The sequence below is a fragment of the Lotus japonicus genome, chromosome 1 (genome assembly GCF_012489685.1).
Source record: "Lotus japonicus ecotype B-129 chromosome 1, LjGifu_v1.2".
In the NCBI taxonomy this organism is placed as follows: Eukaryota; Viridiplantae; Streptophyta; class Magnoliopsida; order Fabales; family Fabaceae; genus Lotus; species Lotus japonicus.
In genome coordinates, this window is record NC_080041.1 from 102335214 (window position 1) to 102346875 (window position 11662).

Here is an 11662-nt window from a genome sequence, read left to right on the forward strand (position 1 = left end):
CTCTACTAAAAATTAATTTCTCAATTTTTAAAATATATTTTTCGTGTATTGCATGAGGAAAAATGCTAGTTTTATGTGCGCATAATGCTCAATTCTAATGTCTACTAAGCATATTATTTTACGAACATAAAACATGTGAGTGCAAAAAAATGTGATGAGTAACTAATATTGTTTGGGACTAAAATGTTGACCATTTCACAATGGCTAGAAACATGTATTGATTGTGACCCAATATGAGATTTTAGTTGTAGCCGATGTAAGATGAGTACTCGATAAGAAGTTTTGCATTTGGATAAGATTTGTGGACAAATACATAAGCATAGATTTGAGGATTAATATACTTTCAAATATTAATTCATAATTTAGGTTTGTCACGTCACATTTAGAGATGGTAATGAGTAGGGTCTGGGTATGGTACTATAGTACTCATTTTCATACTCGCGTTTTTATAAAGTACTCGTACCCGTTCCTATGCACGCGTCGGTAGCAACCTGAATGCCCGTCCGGCCGTCCCCATACCCTATGAGTACCTATATGTCCGTACCCGTGCCCGTTACCTGCAATTTAGTTAATGAAAATTTAACTTTCTTCAATTGAAAATCAAAATTTAATTATTATTATTATAAAATAAAAATCATTAATTAAAAATACAAATGATCATCCGAGTATTTAAGAAGTAAAATCATTTAAATAAGTATAAATTTTATAAAAAAGAATAAGTGATAATTGAAACTTTAATTTTTGTAAATTTAGATTTTTTTTTTGAAATCGTAAATTTAGATTATTAATAAACTCCTAAAGTTGTTGGTTAATAATTTATTTTAAAAATAAGTGAGAATAATTATGAATCATATATATAATATTAAAACTTCACTTACGTATTTTTTAAGTGAAGTTAGGAATTATACTTTAAGTTTATTAAAATATACTACCAATTATGTGTACGTATAATTGTATATGTATAATATGTGTGTGCGTATATGAGGCGGGTTAGGTATTATAGTACTCATTATAGTACTCATACCTGCACCCGTACCCATTAATTTTTAAGGATATTTACCCATACCCAACCTCATACCCATTTAGCGGGTTTTTACCTTACCCATTGTGGGTATTTTATGCGAGTATCCAATGGGTCTTGGACCAATTATCATCCCTAAGTCACATCTCAATGCCAATAACTAAGAGCTCTTTGAAGTGTCTTAAGAACTTACGTTGACGAACAAAATTTCTTCCACGAGTTATCGCTTGTTTATAAAATTGTTACGTTGGTTTCATTACCGACATATGCGGTTAATATTAGGTTCTCCCCAAAATTTTAACCTCATTCTATCTTTCACAAGTTCACCTACGGCACATCTCTGCTTAACTATTACGACGATCAGAAATTGTACTACACACCATGGGCGGACCCATGTTGAGGCAAGGTGTGGCTTTAGCCACACCAGGTTTTTCTTTCTTTCTTGTTTTTTAAAAAATATTTATATGCTTCTATTTTATATGCTCTCACAACTGTGCGTTGCTTTCATTATATTCTCTTCCTGAATGTATTTGATACTGTGTGTCTGTTGTTCATATCTATCATGAAATTAATGTTCACTCAAATTATTGTGTTCATCATGTCATCCAATACAATACATATATAAAGAAGAATATACTCAAACAATATAAATTATAATAAACGACAAAACCTTCACTCAGCACTTTGCAAGCTACTAAAAAAATTCATTAGAATAAATTTTGTTGTAACCTGCTATGTGTTGCTGTGGATTTCTCATCAACCTCCTATTTTTCGGCCTCTACTATTAGTGTAGTATAGATTGTTGTCTTCCTATTTTATTTTACTTGTTTTATTGTCCTTGTTTCTTTACTGTACTGTTGTTTTCACTTTGTTTCTTTTGTTATATTTCGTTGTAAGCTTAGTCCTTCTTGAACTGTAAACTCTTCTATTTCCATGAAAAACTTTATCTCATGGTTTTATCTATAATATTTCTCTTTTTCAAAAAAAAATTCAATATATTTTAGTCTATAATTTCTTTTATGTTTAGCCTCATTGATATATAAGGTCTAGATCCGGCCCTGCTACACACCATCAACAATGTCAACCTTCGTTATGGCGACCAAGGAGAAGAGGAGCATCTTTTCTACGCCTAACTAGGAGAAGTTGGTCATTCTTTCTTCCAGAACCTACTTATTCCACTTTCACTGAAGAAGCTCTTTAGCGCCCTTGAGATTGAGCATTGGCTCCAGCGAGATTGGGCATATGAACCTACTCTGCACATCACATAACTCCATCTCTTCATTCATTCATCTTCCTCTAGAACCAACTTCTCACCCAAGACACCACCATCTTTAGCAACAATGTCCAAATCTAGAATATGGCCACCACTGCCACCACCATCAAATCTGCAATCTTGTTCATTCATCTTCCCCCAAAAAGTGCTTGTTTAAGAGATTGTATCCTCTTTTATTGCAGTTTTCTTAGCTTACCAAAAACATAAGAAAACTTCCGTTTACCAAAAGTTGACTTAGGTTGGCATTGTATGTTCAGGAGGTTTTGGGTTTGGGTACCATCCTTTTGGGCACAAAATACACACCTCGCATAAACTTGTTATCAAGTCAAATTAGCTAAAAAGAAACGTTGAAGAGATGTTAGGATCATACAAGCATCAAAGACATCGGAAGTTCATGCCTAAGTGCTAAATCCAGATCCATTATTGATATCTGCACACATACATTTGGCATCCAATGATACAATTATAAAGGAGCCTCATAAAGTGGGAGTGCAATTGGAAAAAATGAGAAATAATTGCAAACCCAATACTGTTGAACTCAATAGTATTGAGTAAGCAAAATGGACAGTGGATAGATTACATGGTAGAAAATATGTGGCACCTAAACTTGGGATGTTAAAACTACCAAATACATGTTATCAAATTCTCAATATTTACTTCTGCACATTTAGATTAGGCTTCCAATCATCAAAGGCAATCCATCAAGGGATTTTAGGCATACAACTGAGCATAAAGGATGCAGGTGCAAAAGTGGAAGAACAAAGTCATACTTAGTTGACATGGTATCTTTATAGATAGAGGAGAAGAGACTACCAATAATAGAGACAAAAAAAAATCCTAGAACCGGTAGCCACTGATCCTCCGTATATTGAGATACAAAAATGAACTGCAGAATCTGTCTAACCAGAGATCAGGTATGTTTGGAAAGCAAAAGCAATTATGTGGGAAAGCCTCTGTTAGGAGTTTCTAGATTTCAAAATTGATTCTAAAAACCAAAAAGATATTCAAACATATTATAGGAATCAAAAGACAAACTTTGGAGTTAATGTATGGGTAATACAGGCAGCTAAAACACATGTGAAGTTAGATCTGCAAAGCGGTTCCCAACATTCAATTTAGCACATTGAAAAATTAGGCTACTTATAACATTAATCTTGTTACAGAGCCTCAGTACCCGTGCAGTATTGAAATCTAATACCAATCTCAAAACATTAACAAACAATCCAATTTGATATTAGATGCTGAACAAAAGAACAAACATCAGAAGCAGAAGTCAGAACAAGATGAACAATAGCAAACTAGAGATGCTGCAACTGCATAATTTCTTACACCCCAGAAGTTAAAATTGAAAAAGTTGAATTCTTTAGCATAGTTCAGAGCTGCCATCGATGTGAATAGCGATTTAGGGATGGAACTTATAAGAGGGTGAACTCAGAAATTAGGGCATCGTATGGAAGACCCGCATTTTGAAGCCGCATAAAGATCAACGGTGGAGAAAGTTTTGATGGAAACTTGATGGTTTCACTTGGCGACACGTGTGAAGCTTGATTTGGTAACCAAAGAGAACGGTTACTTACCGGGAATTGAGTTTGGTGCCCCACCCCTTAGGCTTTGCACCCCACTTTATTAAATACGGAATTTAAAGTTCCGTATCAATACGGAAAATAAAATTCCGTATCTGTTTTAGTATATAATGAGTGGTTGAAAATGTGACACGCATGCTTAAATACAGTACGGAATTTTAAGTTCCGTATTCAATAGGGAGAATACGGAATTTTAAATTCCGTATTTGATAAAGTGGGGTGCCAAGCCCCATAGGTGGGGTGCCAAACCCAACTCCCTTACTTACCTCATTGCTTAGTGGTAAGCAAGCAACCTTGCTTAATTCTTTTTAGATTAGTGGTTAAATTAGTCTCTGATTTTGAAAGCGAGTTTGATTTTAATTTTTTAGCGGAAAATGATATTTAATTACGATCATCTTATAATTATTGGCTATTTTACTGACACTAAACATCATTTTTTTTATCAAATGACTAAAATCGTATTCACTTAGAAAATCATAGACTAATTTGACTTTTAACTCATTCTTTTTCATTGGAGCATGATTATGCGGAAAGTTGGTTGTAAGCATTTTTACTAATCCAGTCAGGTCTTAAACATGTTAAACCCACCTTTGTCGATGTCTAACCTACTTTTATCTAAAGTACATATTCATACTTTATTTCCACTTACATCCAAAAGAAAAAAAGATATAAGATATATGATAGGTGATATTTTTTATAGGCAAAAGTTAGTTGTTAATTGTTAGTAAATTAGTTTCTTCGTCAGCCCTGACTCTTCACCCTGCAAATCCCTTCATTTCTCGTAACTCATCAAACCTCCCCCATGATAGATGATGTGATATGAAGAAAATAAATAAATATTAATAGAAAGTGAGTTGACATGAGATGAAATAGATAAAAATGTGTGAATGAAATAAAAACCCTTCCATCCATAATGAAAAAATGAGAAATGTGAAGAGCGTATGATGTTAGGGTTCAATTTTCTACTCTAATCTGTCAACTTGAGTGTACTTTACCCAGTTGTTGTTTTGTGCTACTTAGAGAGTCTTGTTAAATTAAGGTTCAATTCATATGTGTTGTGTATGGATAATGATTTTTTGAGGGAGACTCACCCGCTTAATATGATTTTAGAGCATTTAGAGCATTCAGAGCATTAACTTCATGATTGTCAGTTCTAAAAACACCTTGTGAAAAAAAGTTTTGTAAAATCTCTGTAAGATACTAGGATTCGTCTTCTTTTTATGGTCAAACTCTGATTCGTCTAAGTTGGGTGTTTTTCGTGGGCTTTGAGTCCTCTCAAATTCTTGAGCTTTTTTTTTTATCTTTTGGGCTATGTTGTTTTGCTGTGCTCTGGGCCTGTGTGGGTATATCCCCCAGCATAGGGGTGGCAAAATGGGCTAGGCCCGCTGGGCCAGCCCGTTTGGCCCACCTTTTTTGACGGGTTGGGTTGAGATTTTGAACCCAAATTTAAAAGTGAGTTAACCCAACCCAACCCGTCATTAACCCATTTTTCACTTTTTTTTTTGAAATTTTTGAAATTTTTTTTCTATTTTTATTCTTTCAGTAGATTATTGTAACGTGCGCATATAATATGACAAACCTAAACTAAAAAAAAAAACTATTTTGAAAACTAGTCAATGACCTTCTATGGATTCACCTATATAAGTTGCAGCTCTTATTCGTAGGTTATATTTTGTCTAAAACTTCCATGCCTACTCGACATTATATTTTATAATTGTTGGTCGACTATTATTGGCTAAAGTAAACTCTTGTTGATGATTGTAAAACACATTTAGTGATGTTAAGTAATATTAAATGAGTGTGTATCAAAGAAAAATGACATTTATCAATGATTTGATGAAGGTTATTGAAACTTACACTTGATAGTTGCTAGTGAGGTTATAGTTTTACAACTTTTAATAACCACACATGATAAATATTTTTTTGGTATTGCTATTGGTGAGAATTTCTAGTTGAACTCATAACATTTAAAGATTAAGAACAAGTACAATTCTACTTTTTTTATGTGTCAACATATAAAATGTGAAAGATTGCTTAAAATTTCTCATTGCACATCTTTTTTTATTTCACCAAATTTTCTAAGTGGGCTAGCCCGCCAACCCGTTTTCCCGCCAAAATATGGGTTGGGTTGAGCCCAAATACTAAAAGTGGGCTAGCCCAACCCAACCCGCATTTCGGCGGGTTAGTGGCGGGTTGAGCCCAGCCCGGCCCGCCAACCCATATTGCCACCCCTGCCCCAGCACCATATTGTATTGTACCTTTGGGCTATATCAACTCATCTCAACAAAAATAAAAGAGGGTGGATGATGCTAATAGTGGTGGAGGGTAGTCAGGAAAAATGCATAAATATGGTGGAAATTGAGGAGAGATACATTTTAAAAACTAATAATCATATAAAAATTTATGTATTGGGGCCTTGGGGTAAAATCGTTGTTGTTTTCCGACCAGATAATTTTAAATTATTTATTTTTTGTTGTGAAATTTTATAATTGTTTTTGAAGATGGTCCCTGTATTGCTTTTAAGGTAAGGTCCTCAATGGCCATGAAGCAATTAAATATGTGGACAAATTATAAGGGCCCTCCAACATTTAAACAGCCGCAGCCACACACAAGCACATCCAAACAAAATATCTTCCTTTTTCTAGTTCCTCTTGCTGCCAAGACTAGTGCAAGGAGCATGTTGGGTCCATCCATTGTAATGGTGGTACTATCATCATAGTGTGTGTACCTTTTTGGAGGGGTCAAAAACGACATCAGATTTTCTTTATTTGTTTGCTGAATAAATGAGACCTTTCGTGTGTGTTCACATTCATATTCAGTGGAAAATAAAGTGATGATGTATTGAAAAATTTCGCATTGATGGGATGTACACTAAAATAATGTGTATAAATGGTAAGTTAATCATCACTCATAAACTAGCTAATTTTTGAAATATATTTATGACTTATCTAATTTCTAAGATGGTATCAAAGTTTTATTAAATATTTGTTTATTGGACCACCCAAAAATTCGCTACCCACAAATGTTTGTTTCTGTAAATTCAACGCTCCGAAAGTCGAGCCTTGTGTGTGAGGAGTTATGTTGAGAAGTCTCAATTGACTATGGCCCCGTTTGGATAAACAGCTTAATTAAGCGCTTATGGTCATAAGCGCTTATGACATAAGCGCTTATTCATAAGCTATTTTTAAAAATTTATTGAAATAAATTAAAAATAAGCTGTGTATAAGCATAAGCTGTTTTTCATAAGCTATCCTGAGTAGCTTATGAAAATAAGCTGAAAATAGCTTATGGCAGACCATAAGCTGTTTGCATAAGCTCTCCCAAACACGGGCATAAGAGTTTATGCTGTCAGATAAGCTCAAATAAGCTCTTCCAAACTGGGCCTATAGATATGATCAAATAAGTGTTTATAAATGATCATCCCTAAGTTAGCTTTGTAGATAAAAATCATAAAATTAGCTCTAATCTAAATTCTAAAATGGGTGAAGGAGACTGATAAGAGAAATTAAGAGAATAGAGAAAGTAAGAGTTGAATATGGAGAGTGAAATGATTAAAAAAAAGCGTGAGAAATAAAAAAATAAATAGGTGAAAAAGAAAGAAAAATTATAATTAAATAAAGGGCCAAAATCATAAATGATTGGTTTTTGTCCATATAAATATTTATTCTTTCAAATACATCCACATTTTTTAGAAATGCACATGTTTACATCCCTTAAAGGGGTAATGCCTAAAGAAAAAGTAATTTTGAAAGACCCCACTTTTAATAATTTTAAGTCCTCAAAATTAAGACTAACACCAAGAGAATTTTTTTTAGGGATCATATTCAATCATTTGTGATTTTCTAAGGATAAAAATGTATTTAACACTTAAATAAAATCAGTCTAATTTTGTACCTGAGATTTCTTTTATCCGTAATAAATGGTAGTTTATCCAAGTCAAATTTCAACACATATTTCCATTTCAAACCCATAATGAATTCTTATGTTTATAATTTAATTAGCACAGTGATTAATACTGGGTGAAATTATTTATTATTATTTTATATTTGAATAAAATACACTTACCCTATGTTTGCCACAAAAATACTTAACCCCATTCTTTTTTTAAAACACCTGCTGCAGCTTTTGTTGCCCACTCTCCCAATTTCGATTTTCATTTGAATTCATGACGTTGTGGCAGTTACAAGTTCGGTAGTTGTGGACGTACGACTTTCAATATGATAGTCGTACAAAAGTCATCCAAAAGATCCTCCTAAGTTGCAGACCTTCCGCGAAAATGCATGGTCCTTTTGAGTAGTGACACTCTCATTTAGGGTACGCGTCTATTAATGTTATTTCCTTATTAAATAAATCAAGATGTTTGTCTATGACCTCATTGCTTCCTGATCTTACGTTATGTTCCTCGTGTTGATTGGCGAAAAGAAAACGTTTACTTTTTTTGGGTACATCGGAAGATAAATTACATTTGTCAGGAATCGATTCCTGAACTTCTTCCTACCTACCCAAATATTTCAGCTCCTACCACTTGAGCTATTATACGATGACGTTTACTTTTAGGCTTACTTTTATGTTAATGAAAGATGCTCAAAACGTGTTTTGGATCTTGTTCATCGTGTTTTATGTGTCTCATCACCAACTCCGCCTAGAGTTGGTTTTATTCACTATGTTATTTTGGGAATGGTCATTCTCGGTGTACATGTTGTGTGCTTCGCAACACAAATTTGATTTTTGTGATGTGTAATTCTTAGTTCTTAGCATTATTCATGTAAGTCTGTATTGCCACATGTGCTTAAGCAACTCTAAAGCAATTTTGCTTCAACCATGAGTTCTTAGAGCATCTCCAATGGAGTCCTTATTTTAGGACCTTAAAATAAGATCCGGATCTTATTAGATCTCACAATTGGAGCTATCCTACATGGCATGAGATCTTAGCAAAAGCTAAGATCCGTGCCTTAGCTCAGGTACTCTCAAATGTGAGATCTTAAATAAAATAATATTTTTTTCTCTCTTCTTCAATACCAAAACCAAAGTAAAAACTAGGGAGGGAAATAAATAATATAAATATATTGGGTACTGTGGGTCCAGTCAAAAAGTAAAATAAAACCTTAACCACTAGAGTGAAATGTGCATGAAGACCTTATGAGTGTCTTAAATCCTATGTGGCAATTTGGGCTCACAAAAATTGAGTTAAGTCTCAAAATAAGTTCCTACCATTGGAGATGCTCTTAGTTCCTAGTTCTTACCACTATTTATTTGGTCACACCAACCACATTATTTATACTTTTTATTTTCATAAAGTAATAAAACAAAACTCATAAAGTAATAAAGTAATATGGATGAAAGATAAAAAATAATATTTTATGCTAAGAACTCAAAAAGTAAAATTCCTTATATAAAAACTGAGTTCTTATTTTTAAGAATTAAGAACTCCATGTCAGCACCTCTAGCATCTCCAATGCAAGGTTCTTAGTTCTTATTTTGGAGTTAAGAACTAAGAACTAAGAACTTTACCATTGGAGGTGCTGACATTGACTCCTTAGTTCTTAAAAATAAGAACTCAGTTCTTATATAAAGAGTTTTACTTTTTTGAGTTATTAGCTTAAAATATTAATTATTTCTCTCTCATCCAAATTACGTTATTACTTTATGAGTTTTGTTTTATTACCTTATGAAAATAAAAAGTATAAATAATGTGGTTGGTAGGACCAAATGAATAGTGGTAAGAACTAAGAACTAAAAGAACTCATGGTTGGAACAAAATTGCTTGAAAGTTGCTTAAACACATGTGACAATACGGGCCCACATAAATAGTGCTAAGATCTAAGAAATAAGAACTAGCATTGGAGATGCTCTAATGGTTAAGAACTCAGTTCTTAGTTCTTAACTCAAAAATAAGAACTAAGAACCTTGCATTGGAGATGGTAGTTTTTAGTACTATTCATGTGGGTCCGTATTGTCACATATGCTTAAGCAACTATTTGCAGATTTTGCTCCAACCATAAGTTCTTAGTTCTTAGCACTATTAATCATTCCGGTCTCACAATACCATTATATTAATATTTTTATTTTCATATGATTTTGATTTAAATTTAAATGTTAATTCAATACTTAAATTAAATAAATGAGAAAAGTAATTAATTTTTTATGCTAAGAACTCAAAAAGTAAAACTTATTATATGAGAACCTAGTTCTTATTTTTAAGAACTAAGAACTCTATGACATTCCCTCTAGTGGTTAAGAAGTCAATTTTTACTTCTTAACTCAAAAATAAGAACTAAAAACATTGTATTAGATATGCTTTTATAGTTTTAGTCATTTGTAGAAAATCAATTTTTGACAAAAACAAATGTTTTTCAAAATCATGGAGGCGCGAAATTTAACAATAATCGGGTTCAATGGTTCATAATTATTTCCTCACTTTTTTACTATTGCATATTTATTGGACTGGACCCATATAAATGAGGTGACCCCTAATGTGGACCACTTTTAAAGTGATCTAATTTTAGATCACTTTTTTTAACCTGCTATAACAGGTCAACACATCTTTTTTTTAAGAAATTTAATATATGACAAATTTTTAATGATATTTTTTCTTTAAAAAAATAATGTGTTGACCTGCTATACTCGGTCAAAGTAGGTGGTGTAAAATTACATCACCTAAAAATGGTGCATATTAGGTTCTCCCTATGAATGAAGATTCTTTGCAACTTTCAAAGTGATGGCTAAGGCTTAGGCCATTATTATTACTTTTATTTCCTTTTCTTACTGTATTATTTATTTATCCGTGACTTATGCGTCTTTCGTCAAGTCAGTGAAGTCACCATCTAATAAAATATTAAAAGTTTCATAGTATTTACTCTAAGAGCAACTCCAACGCTGGCTTCTTAACCCAGCTGGAGTTGTTAAGAAACGTTTCTTATTTTGTGGCTGCATTGGAGTTTGCCTACTTGGCAGTTTTGGTTTCTTAACAACAGTGCAGAGTTCCTTGTGCAAGGAACTCTGCTTTTTGATTTCTTAGATTAAAATAATATTAACTTCTCTCACTTCCATCAACTGAATTCAGAGGGAAAAACAACAGAAGATGAAATATGAACAAAAATTCCAGAACAGAAGATGAAATTTATAACCGAATAATTACAGAAGATGAAATTTATAACCAAAACTCAACACTGTATAGAGTTTTTTTGAGCATAAGCTGAAATTTTTACATGAGAAAAAAGGAAAAAAAAAAGCAGAAGCTTGAGTCTTGGGTCTTGACTGTAGAATGACGGTGGTGGAAGAACAGAAGCTCTGATCCGGTCGTTTTGCTTTGATCTGGAAGGGAGATGAGAGGGTTTCAGAAGAAGAGTAACAAGAACAGAAGAAAAGCAACAAAATCAACACTGACATACCTCAGATCACCTCAGTTTGCCTTGCATGTGTGAAAAGGAACCTCCTTTGCAAGATTGAAGACCTTGAGAGTTTGAAAAACAGGGGTGGTGACGACCGGAGATGGTTGGATCGTGGTGGGTTGGGGCCCTGATGGTGGAACCGAGGCGGGTTGTGCTAGAGAGAGAGAGAGAGAGAGAGAGAGAGAGAGAGAGAGAGAGAGAGAGAGAGAGAGAGAGAGAGAGAGAGAGGAGGGAGAGGGGTGGAGATGGTCAGAGAAGGGTGGAGGTCGCCGGAGATTACAGAGGAAGAAGAGAGCGTGAGAGGAAGGTGAGTGTTGACGGCTAGGGTTTGAAGCAGGGAAAGAAGGAAATTTTATATAGGTGGTGACCGGTTCAACCGGTTATCCAGCCGTTA